Source organism: Malus sylvestris, chromosome 2, assembly GCF_916048215.2.
Source record: "Malus sylvestris chromosome 2, drMalSylv7.2, whole genome shotgun sequence".
NCBI lineage: Eukaryota > Viridiplantae > Streptophyta > Magnoliopsida > Rosales > Rosaceae > Malus > Malus sylvestris.
Window position 1 is genome coordinate 14,784,752 of NC_062261.1, and position 10,713 is coordinate 14,795,464.

Genomic DNA, 10,713 nt, shown 5'->3' on the forward strand with positions numbered 1-10,713 from the left:
AGTCAATCTTTGAGAATACACAGGCACCTCGAAGTTGATCAAATAGATCGTAGATACGCGGCAATGAATAACGGTTTTTAATCGTTACCCGATTCAATTGCCTGTAATCGATACATAACCTCAAGGTTCCATATTTCTTTCTTACAAACAAAACTGGAGCTCCCCAGGGTGAAGTACTAGGTTGAATGAAACCTTTATCAACCAATTCTTGCAATTGAATCTTCAATTCTCTTAACTCAGTAGGAGTTGTACGATAAGGAGTTAAGGAAATAGGATTTATACCTGAAAGTAAGTCAATAGAGAACTCCACATCTCTGTTTTGCGGCAATCCAGGTAAATTATCTGGAAATACGTCAGGAAAATGTCTGACTACTCCCACTTCTTCCACACTACTAGTAGCAACATCATCTAATATCACATGAGCCAAGTACCCTTGACAACCTTTCGATAACAACCTTTCAGCTCTCACAGCTGAAATAACTTCATGCCTCAATCCACTAGGCTTACCTACGAATGTAACTTCAGGTAATCCAGGACAATGGAAAGTCACTGTTTTCTCGTAACAATCAATTTGGGCATGATTAAAATGCAACCAATCTGTGCCTAATATCACATCAAAATCCACAATATCTAACGGGACAAGATTAGCTGACATAACTACATTCTCTACCATCACTGGACACCCTAGATATACACAATCTACATAACATCTTTCCCATCTAGGCATAGCAAACTCTAACTCAAACCCTAGAGGCGTATATCGAGGTTGAGTCAATTGGGCAAATATATGAGAAATCACAGAATGTGTAGCACCACAATCAATCAACACTTTAGCATGATAACCAAGAATGTTTAACATACCCATAATCAAGTCAGGATTATTCTGAGCATCCTGTAAAGAAATGTTGTGGATACGTCATTGGGCTTGCTGCCTTCCTCCTCGACCTCTACTAGCATGAACACCTATACCTTGCAAACTATGTCCTTGACTGGACTGAATGTGCTGCCTAGACGATCCAGCACTACTAGTAACCATATATATCTGCTGTGGTTGTCCTCTTGGCTGCCACTGCGATTCACCAGTTGAAAACTGCTGACCAAGGTTGTTCTGCTGATAAGGCATATAACCTTCTGAATATTGACCAAAACGATTCTGCTGGTAAGGGTCCTGAGGGTACTGATACTGTCCTGAAGGATAAGAAACTGAATCCCCTTGAAGATAATAAGCGCTACCACGACCCGTCTGAGTGAAACCACTAGGTCTTGAAAACTGTTGAGTCGGAGCTGGCTGTGGCACAAAAAGCTGTTGAGGTCTCTGCTAGCTTTGGGGACAATACTTAGCCAAATGCCTCATCTGACCACAAGTAAAACACCCACTGCTACCTCGACGACACTCTCCAAAATGTCGATTATTGCACCTACGGCAAAGAGGAGCACTTGAACCTCCAGAACCACCAAAATCTCTCTGTTTCTGGAATCTAGGGCCTTCATAAAATCTACCTCCTCGCCTTTGATCTGTAAAACTAACACCTCCACTAGAAGAACTTGAACCCATACCACTTCTTTTGAAACTTAGTGTTTTCTTAGGTCCCTGAGAAAACTGACCTTTACCCTTATCATTTCTCTTTTGACTCTTATCTTTTTCTTCTTCTTCACTGTCACTGGGTAGATTTTCTGAGTCCTCAACCCTCAACAAAACCTCATAAAATTCCTGATAAGTGGTACAGTTTGCAATGGTAGTCATAGAACGCCACTTCTTTTTAGTACCCCTATTGAAACGTCTAAGCATCTCAACATGATTAGTAGCAGTATCAGAATCATATCGAGACAAATCAGTAAATCTCCGATAATACTCATTAGCAGACAGCTTTCTTTGCCTCAAATTGACGAATTCCTGCTTCTTCTGGTCAAGATAGGCTGGAGGAATAAACCCTTTATAGAACGAATCCTTAAAATTCTTCTAGTCTGCTACTTTTTCAGGCAACCATCCACGAGATTCCTGTTCCCACCAAAATGCAGCCTCTTTACCCAAAAGTCAAGTGGTAGTCTCAACCCACCTTTCAGCAGGGAGATTGTCTTGACTCTGCATAACTCGATAAGTCTTCTCTACATGCTCAGGCCAACGCTCGGCCCCTTCATGTCCTTCATTACCCATAAAAGTAGGTAATTTCAAATTATACACTGCCTCTAAAGGAGTTCTCTGAGGAGGGCGAAGTGAAGCTTGAATGGCATTAGCTATAGCTTCCCCTAATTGAGAGATATCAGGAAAACCAGATTCAGAAGAAGAACGTGGATCTCTACGAGGCGGCATAGTTCTGACAGAAGACACCAAAAATAATTAGGGAAGTTCACAAAATATGCAGGACTGCAACCTAGAGCTCTGATACCAAACTGACACACCCCGACCGAAGTCAAAGCATGCTGGTCGTCACGTGAGCGTGACGTAGCCATGTGCGCTGTGCGGAAGCGATATTTTTAAGAAAAGTACGAATAATTAAAACCAAATACGATAGGTTCTAACGTAAGTTTAAGTGTGAATACACAACCAGAGCACAAGGTGTAAGTGCAGTCAAACATAAGATATACTAATTTACAACACTCGAAGATAGTCCTACATGAGTGATGGTCTGTCAGAACTTCAGCTGGAAACCTCGAGATCCAACAACAAACGCTACCTAGAACCTGGAGGGGCGCAAAACAAAGTTGAGTGGGTCAGCAAAACAAACTTATTCAAAACCTTCTTTTCTCTTGAATATATTAACCTCTCGCCGTAAAACAAGTATAGTTTCCCAGAAATAAAGTATATACTCATATACGTAATATATCTCAAATTCATGCTGGACAATATGAATGTATGACATGCCAAAGTATCATAACTGAATGCTCATCGTCTTTAAGTGAATATGATGGAATAACATATAATCAATTCAACGCTCGGCTATAAACATAGTTCATATTCTTTCATCATAATCAACTTAGCCCTCGGCTGCATATATAGCTCATAATCATCTCATCACATCATGTATATATGTATATCCTGCACACATTCAATACCACCTCACGTGGTCTGCAATTCATCACTGTATATAACATAATATGCTCTAGTGCTATAATCACGTGAAGACTGTGCGATAAATCGCGGGTCACCTACGAGTCGAACCTACATAAGTGGTCTATACGACAGGACTATGCACCTAACTTGGATCCAAGGCGAGCATGCGGTGCGGGAGGTGAACATCACGTGAAAGACTGTGCCCCTAACTCTGGGTGGGAGCACTAATATACGTGTGCAAGTAAATGAGCTTTCAATCACATCTCAATTATATGATTCATCATATCTCAATCATATCTCAATCGTATCATAATCGTATCTCAATTATATCTCAATCATATCTCAATCGTATCACAATCATATCTCAATCGTTTCACAATTATATCTCAATCGTATCTCAATCGTATCTCAATCATATCTCAATCGTATCACAATCGTATCTCAATTATATCTCAATCGTATCTCAATTATATCTCAATTATATCTCAATCGTATCTGAATCGTATCACAATTATATCTCAATTATATCTCAATCGTATCTCAATCGTATCACAATTATATCTCAATCATATCTCAATCGTATCTCAATTATATCTCAATCGTATCTCAATCGTATTTCAATAGTATTTCAAATGTATTTCAAATGTAATATACTCACATGTAGCTTACCTGGGCCTCCTCAGCACCATGCAACAATATGCATAATTATGGTAATGCATATACTAAAATATGATGCATACATAACAGGTTACTTAAATTGTATTTCTTTTAAAATACGTTTTCTGGGAAATACGTCAAGTATACGTATATATATATACTAAAAAATAACTATCCACTCACTGATAAGTAGCCGGTTCGTAACCCCTACACCTAGTTTGGTTACGCTCGTCCTCCGTATAAGTCTCACCTATAAAAGAATAATTATAAAAACATCATTTAAACGCACATACACAACATTCGTTAATAACTTCTCATATATTGCTCAATTTGGATATGTGAATATACCACCGTGACCTACACAACGTCACGAACATGTAGCAATTTTTAGAACCCGATGTGGACATCGCACGCGCCACCAACAGCTCGGCCCACGCACGCGCGTTGTCTTCTTCCTTGGGTCGCCGGACTGGTTTCGCCGGCGGTGGGGTTTTGCCGGAATTTCCGGGTATTTTTTAAAACGTCATAACTTCTTCATTTCTTCACCATTTTCAACGTACTTTATATCAAAATGAAGATATTGACGAGACGAACACATTCATACCTACCTCGACCCCTAACGCGCCGGGGATTCACCAGAAAAAGCCTCGAAAGCTCCGGCCAAACTTTGAACTTGTCGATCTCCGTGTTCTTACGTCCAAAAACTTCCAACGAACTACCCCGAGCCTCCTAAGGACCTCAAGAAGCTTTCTATAAGCTTGAAAAGTCCTAAAAATCAACCAATAAAAAGTTGATGAATAGTACCTAAATCGAAGTTCGTGATTTCCACGTGAAAACGTTGTAGTTCTTACCTGAAATTGGTATGGTTGGACTCGTATCGTCGAGACGAAGACGAAGGTGATTTTATTTTCTTCGATCTATGAAGATTTGAGAGAGTTCTAATGTTGTTCCGTGTGTTTGGCCGTGTGGTTTGAGAGGGAGGGAGAGTGAATGAGAGCTTAAGAGTTTGTCGGGGAGAGATAGAGAGAATGAGTGAGAGGACAAGGTTAAGGAAATCACGGATTAAAGAAAGTAAAAGGGAAAAGGAATGATTTCTGTAAGCCCCGTGAGGGCATAGGATTCCAAAGTTTAATCATTCAAACATATACGGCCGAAAACGTCCCTATCCGTCCATTATCAACCAACTTAAAAAAAATTAGGATAATTAAACACACTTCACACAAACGAAAGTGTTAATGCGGGACGAGCTGTCACAGTTTCAGGGCTCAACTCAAGTATGGTTTTGTTCGTCTTGGTGAGATCTTCAAAATGGTTCAAGTTTCATGAAGTTTGGTGTTAAAATGAGAGAGAAATTAGGGTTAGAAACTTTTCCAGAAACCGACAAACAGTCGTCGACGTCCGGTGACTCGTCGGGGAAAAAGAAGCATATTCCGTCAGTTTTGACGGAATATGCTAACGGCGTAAGGTAACGTCGTTAGTTTTTAGACGGAATATCCTAGATTTTAACGGAATATTCCTGACGGCATTAATTGCCGCCGTCAGTGTGCCAGGCATGTGCCCGTTTGATCAATGTATAAGAAGTTATTAGCTAGTGTTTGTACCATACTTGACCAATCCCGAAACTACCGAGCACCGGCCAACGCTATACTGTCAAGGACCCAGAAGAGTTCCCCTCCGACCAGGAGGCCAATCACTACTCGACACGTGTCAAGATTAGAAGCCAATCAGAGCGCAGCACGTGTCGACATCAAGAACCAATCATAACATGACACATGTCAATGTGACAAAGCTACAAGTTTTTCTATAAATAGGGGTCATTCCCCCACAATATTGCCTAATGCCATTTGTGTTAAATCATTCACAAGAACTCACTAAATTGAGAGCTTGATCCTTTGTACTTGTGTAAGCCCTTCACTACTAATAAGAACTCCTCTACTCCGTGGACGTAGCCAATCTGGGTGAACCACGTACATCCTGTGTTTGCTTCTCTGTCTCTATTCATTTACGTACTTATCCTCACTAGTGACTGAAGCAACCAAGCAACCAAGCGAAGGTCACAAAACCTGACACTTTCTGTTGTACCAAAGTCTTCGCTGATTTTGTGCATCAACATTTGGCGCCGTCTGTGGGAAACGACACTTATTCCTACTCTTTTCAGCTGTGTCAAGCTGGTTTCTATCATTCGTACACTTTCTTTTGATCAGGCATCCCTCTCCAGCATGGGAAGCGAAGGAAGCCACAGCACACAGAATGACACCCCCCTTGCACATAGTGCGAAACAACGAAAGAAGGAAGGAAAACGAGTTCTTCTTCAAGCTAAAGTCGATGAGTTGGAAGCTCAGAACAACAAGATAGCAATGAGGAATGAGGTCCTCCAGGAGCAATATGAGAAGCTCTTCGAGACACTCCACGAAGCTAGGCAAGCTCAGACACGCGAGCTTGTTGCCCCCGTGGAAGTCAACCATCAACTGGGTGCCCTCCAACATGGAGGGTCACATGCATTCGACATAGATATCCCTGATAGGGAACAGATTACCCCTCGACTTGATAATCAACATGAGGCTTCTCTTAACCCAGTTGCTTCGACCCGAACCATGAGAAGTGGAGGGAGACACCTCTTTGCTGAAGGGGCAGAAGGATCGAAAGCCGTCTTTCGCGATTGTCGGGATTTCCTGAAGCAACGTCGAGAGAATTCCATCCATATAAGCTCAAAGATTAATGACCCAAGGATTTCTGAGAGACTTGGTCCCCTACCACGGCCCAAGCCGGCCACCAATTTGGGGAAGGGGCAACAAGTCCCAAAGAGACATGAGGGTACAGGGGACTCAGAGGTGTTCCGACAGACATACCCTGGAAGCCAGTACAGCGAGTCCAGGGAAAAATCACATGCCCTTGATCAAACCTTCCTAATTCCAAGAGGAGATGGAGATTTACGAAAGAAAGCTCCAGTGACACATAACTCCGCTCAGAACCCCCTTGTCCTACAACTTCTTGAGGAAGTAAACAAGTTGAAGGCTGAACGTCAGGCTGAAATACCTGACTGGAACCAACCCAGGCCTGGCCCTCTTACAAGGAGGATCCTCAACACCCCCCTTCAAGCAAAGACAAAGCAAAAGCTTGGCTTGCAACTTTATACTGGAAAAGAGGACCCGATTGAGCACCTTAACCTCTTTGAATCCACCATGGCATACCGGATGCACACCGACGAAGAGCGATGTCTTCTCTTCCCCTCCACCCTCTCTAGTGGAGCTCTAAATTGGTATTGTCGTCTTACACCTGAGACGGTAGACTCATTTGAGGAATTGAGGAAACTATTTGTTTCCCAACACATTTTCCAAACCGATCGCTTGCACTCTGCAGATGACTTGTACATTATCCGCCAGAAGCCAGACGAGTCATTACGTATGTATGTTGGCCGCTTCAGCCATGAATACTCCCGGTGTGCCGAGGCAGACGACAAGACTGCCCTCAAAGCCTTCACGGCAGGCCTACGTGATTGTTTCTTTAAATACATGATCAATGCCAATACTTGGAAGACTTACTCTGAGGTGATGGCGCAGGCTTATAACCATGCCTCCGCCGAGGCAAAGACATATCAGGAGAAACCCCCTACAACCATCCTTTATCAACAAGTGGGAGGTGGAAGCCATACTCACCTAAATGAGAAGACCTCGACTTTCCAAACAGCAGTGGCACCTCCCCATGCCTTGCATAATGCTTCACCGAATCAACAGACATATCAATTTCAAGGCAAGAGGAAGGATTTCCATCCTCACCACTCTCCTTTCAGTAAAAAGAGTAAGGGACACTATCCCGATAACCAAGGGTATCGCCACAATAGCGCTCGCCCCCAGGCAGTCAATGCAGTGGGTCAAACCCGCGTCAAGGGTATCGCCACAATAGCGAGGTTTTAGCCTGCCATACTTAAGGTGTCTTACGCCTGCCGAGGCGGAAATCGTCCTTCGGGAAATACATGAGGGAGTCTGTGGAGATCATGCTGGATCTCGGTCCCTAGCACACAAGACTTTTCGCCAAGGATATTACTGGCCAACACTCCACCAGGATGCCATCAAAGTATCCCGCTCATGTGACAAATGTCAACGATATGCGACTATTCCTCATTCCCCTCCAGAGCCTCTTACTCCTATGATCAGCCCTTGGCCCTTCGCCCAGTGGGGACTTGATTTGATCGGCCCAATGCCGGCAGGGAAGGGCAAAGTCTGTTACGCAGTCGTTGCAGTGGACTACTTCACAAAGTGGGCCGAAGTAGAACCCTTGGCAACCATTACTGAGGCAAAGATAGAGGACTTCGTGTGGAAGAACATCCTTTGTAGATTCGGCATTCCCAATGCGATAGTCACTGACAATGGGCAACAGTTTGACAACAAGAAGTTCAGGTTGTTCTGCTCTAAGTTCAACATCAACTTATGCTTTGCCTCTCCAGCTCATCCCCAGTCTAATGGACAAGTTGAGGCCATCAACAAAATAATCAAGCGCACTTTGAAAACCAGCTTGGACAAAGCTAAAGGCTGTTGGCCAGAATTTGTACCCCAAGTTCTTTGGTCATATCGCACTTCATATCGGACTTCAACAGGAGAAACTCCATTCTCACTTGCCTTTGGCACAGAGGCGGTTGTCCCTGTTAAGCTCGAGCAAGCAACATTCCGAGTCCAGAACTACATTCAAAGTGAAAATGATAAACAACTCACCCTCAACTTGGATTTAGTCGAGGAACACAGAAACCAAGCTCACTTGAGGAATGTCGCCTACAAGCAGCGCATCTCCAACTATTATGACTCTAGGGTCAAGCCTCGTTCTTTCAAAATAGGAGACTGGGTCTTAAAGAAAAGATTACTCTGCGACAGAGTCCCGAGTGAAGGCACACTTAGTCCAAACTGGGATGGACCGTATGAAGTCATTGGCATCAGTCGCCCTGGCTCTTACACACTTAGAAGCTCCGATGGCAAGACCCTTGGCCATCCATGGAACGCTGATCACTTGAAGTACTACTACAAATAGACTCACGATGTACAAGTGTTGAGCTATAGCCGTTCGGCATCCTATGTAATGAAGGCCATTTGGCAATGAATTCAATAAAGAGGTAATTTAGCCAACTCAGCCCTCACTCTTTTACATTCATAGCAAGCGATGCCAGAACCCTTCTCAATCAGAAAGCAATCCGTCTTCCACAGTCACTACAAAACAAGCAAATGAAGACCGTGTCAAGCGCCAAAAAAAAAAAAAAAAAAAAAAAACAGCTTCATCCAAAAAGCTTCACCCGAAAAGCTTCACCTCCAAAGCTTCACCCACAAAGCTTCACCTAAAAAGCTTCATCCAAAAAGCTTCACCCGAAAAGCTTCACCTCCAAAGCTTCACCCACAAAGCTTCACCTAAAAAGCTTCACCCAAAAAGCTTCACCCGAAAAGCTTCACCTCCAAAGCTTCACCCACAAAGCTTCACCTAAAAAAGCTTCACCCACAAAGCTTCACCTAAAAAGCTTCACCCAACAAGCTTCACCCGAAAAGCTTCACCTCCAAAGCTTCACCCACAAAGCTTCACCTAAAAAGCTTCACCCACAAAGCTTCACCAAAAAAAAAAAACTTCACCCGAAAAGCTTCACTTAAAAAAGCTTCACCTACAAAGCTTCACCTAAAAAATCTTCACCTAGAAAGCTCCCTCTACATACTTTCACCATCAAAGCTTCACCATCAAAGCTTCACCTAGAAAGCTTCACCTACAAAGCTTCAACACAAAACCTTGCTCCAAATAAACAAATTTTGTTCACAAAACCCAAGATGCCCTTGAACTTGTACAAAAACACTTGGGTAAACATAAACATTTTTTGTTTTACACCCACAAGGGCCCAAAATTTTCCTTCTTATTTATTCACTTATATATGTTCCCAAACATATTATAATAGATCCAACAACAAGCCAAAGTCCCACGTTTCATAATGGACAAAAGTACAAGCAATTCATCAATAATGAAGGTGCTACAAAAATTGGAATCTGCCCCAAAATAGAAATCCAACCCAAGAGACTTTTTCTCTCTCTCCCTCTTCCGCCTCCTTTCATCTATCAAATTTCTGCAACCTCTGCTCTTCTCCAATGGAGCTGAATTTTAGACACCCTATAGTTCTTGAGCATATGAACAACTTTCAAGAAGGAACCATTTCTGTTTGAGCGACGGAAGTTACAGTGTTGAAGCTCCAAACATGATAGTCGGCTTCTTGCAGATTTCGAAGCTGTTGTGATGTTTCGAAGATCTGGAAATATTTAACCGTTAGTTCATCCTGAATTTTTGATATGTTATGAAAGAGTCGATGAGGAACAACTTCAATGAAGAAAGCATACCGATCTGAACAAGAGAAAATGGAGTTTCGAAGCTCACAACAAATCTGACGGGTTGACAAAAAATAATAACCAGTCATTCATCATACCTGGATTTCTGGAGTTATACTGCTCCGAGGGATCTCAAATTTGGATATGTTGTAGTTCACGAGCTGAGGAACAACTTCAATGAAGAAAGCATACCGATCTGAACAAGAGAAAATGGAGTTTCGAAGCTCACAACAAATCTGACGGGTTGACAGAAAAATAATAACCAGTCACTCATCATACCTGGATTTCTGGAGTTATACTGCTCCGAGGGACCTCAAATTTGGATATGTTGTAGTTCACAAGTTAGGGAACAACTTCGATGAAGAAAGTATGTTGATCTGAACAAGAGAAAATGGAGTTTCGAAGCTCACAACAAGTCTGACGGATTAACAGAACATTGATGAACAGTTACTCATCATACTTGAATTTCTGAAGTTGTACTACTCCGATGGATCTCAAATTTGGATATGTTGTAGCTCACAAGATAAGGAAAAACTTTCATGAAGACGACTTTGCAATCTGAGCTATAGAGAAAGGTGTTATCTTGCATCCACTCAGGCTGATTAGTGGAAACGAAAAGCAATTCCACCAAAGAAAAGATGAAAAAGAGGGAAAAGCTACTAA

The 10,713-nt window shown here is 42.5% G+C and overlaps 1 long non-coding RNA gene across 1 annotated transcript; it reads right to left on the reverse strand.

Annotated features, from left to right (window-relative positions):
• Positions 1 to 9,569: 9,569 nt before the first annotated feature.
• Positions 9,570 to 10,278, reverse strand: LOC126585077 (uncharacterized). Its single transcript, XR_007610297.1, has 2 exons — positions 10,149 to 10,278; positions 9,570 to 9,974 (listed from the first exon to the last, which is right to left on the reverse strand). It is a non-coding gene; the product is annotated as an uncharacterized LOC126585077 (long non-coding RNA).
• Positions 10,279 to 10,713: the final 435 nt, after the last annotated feature.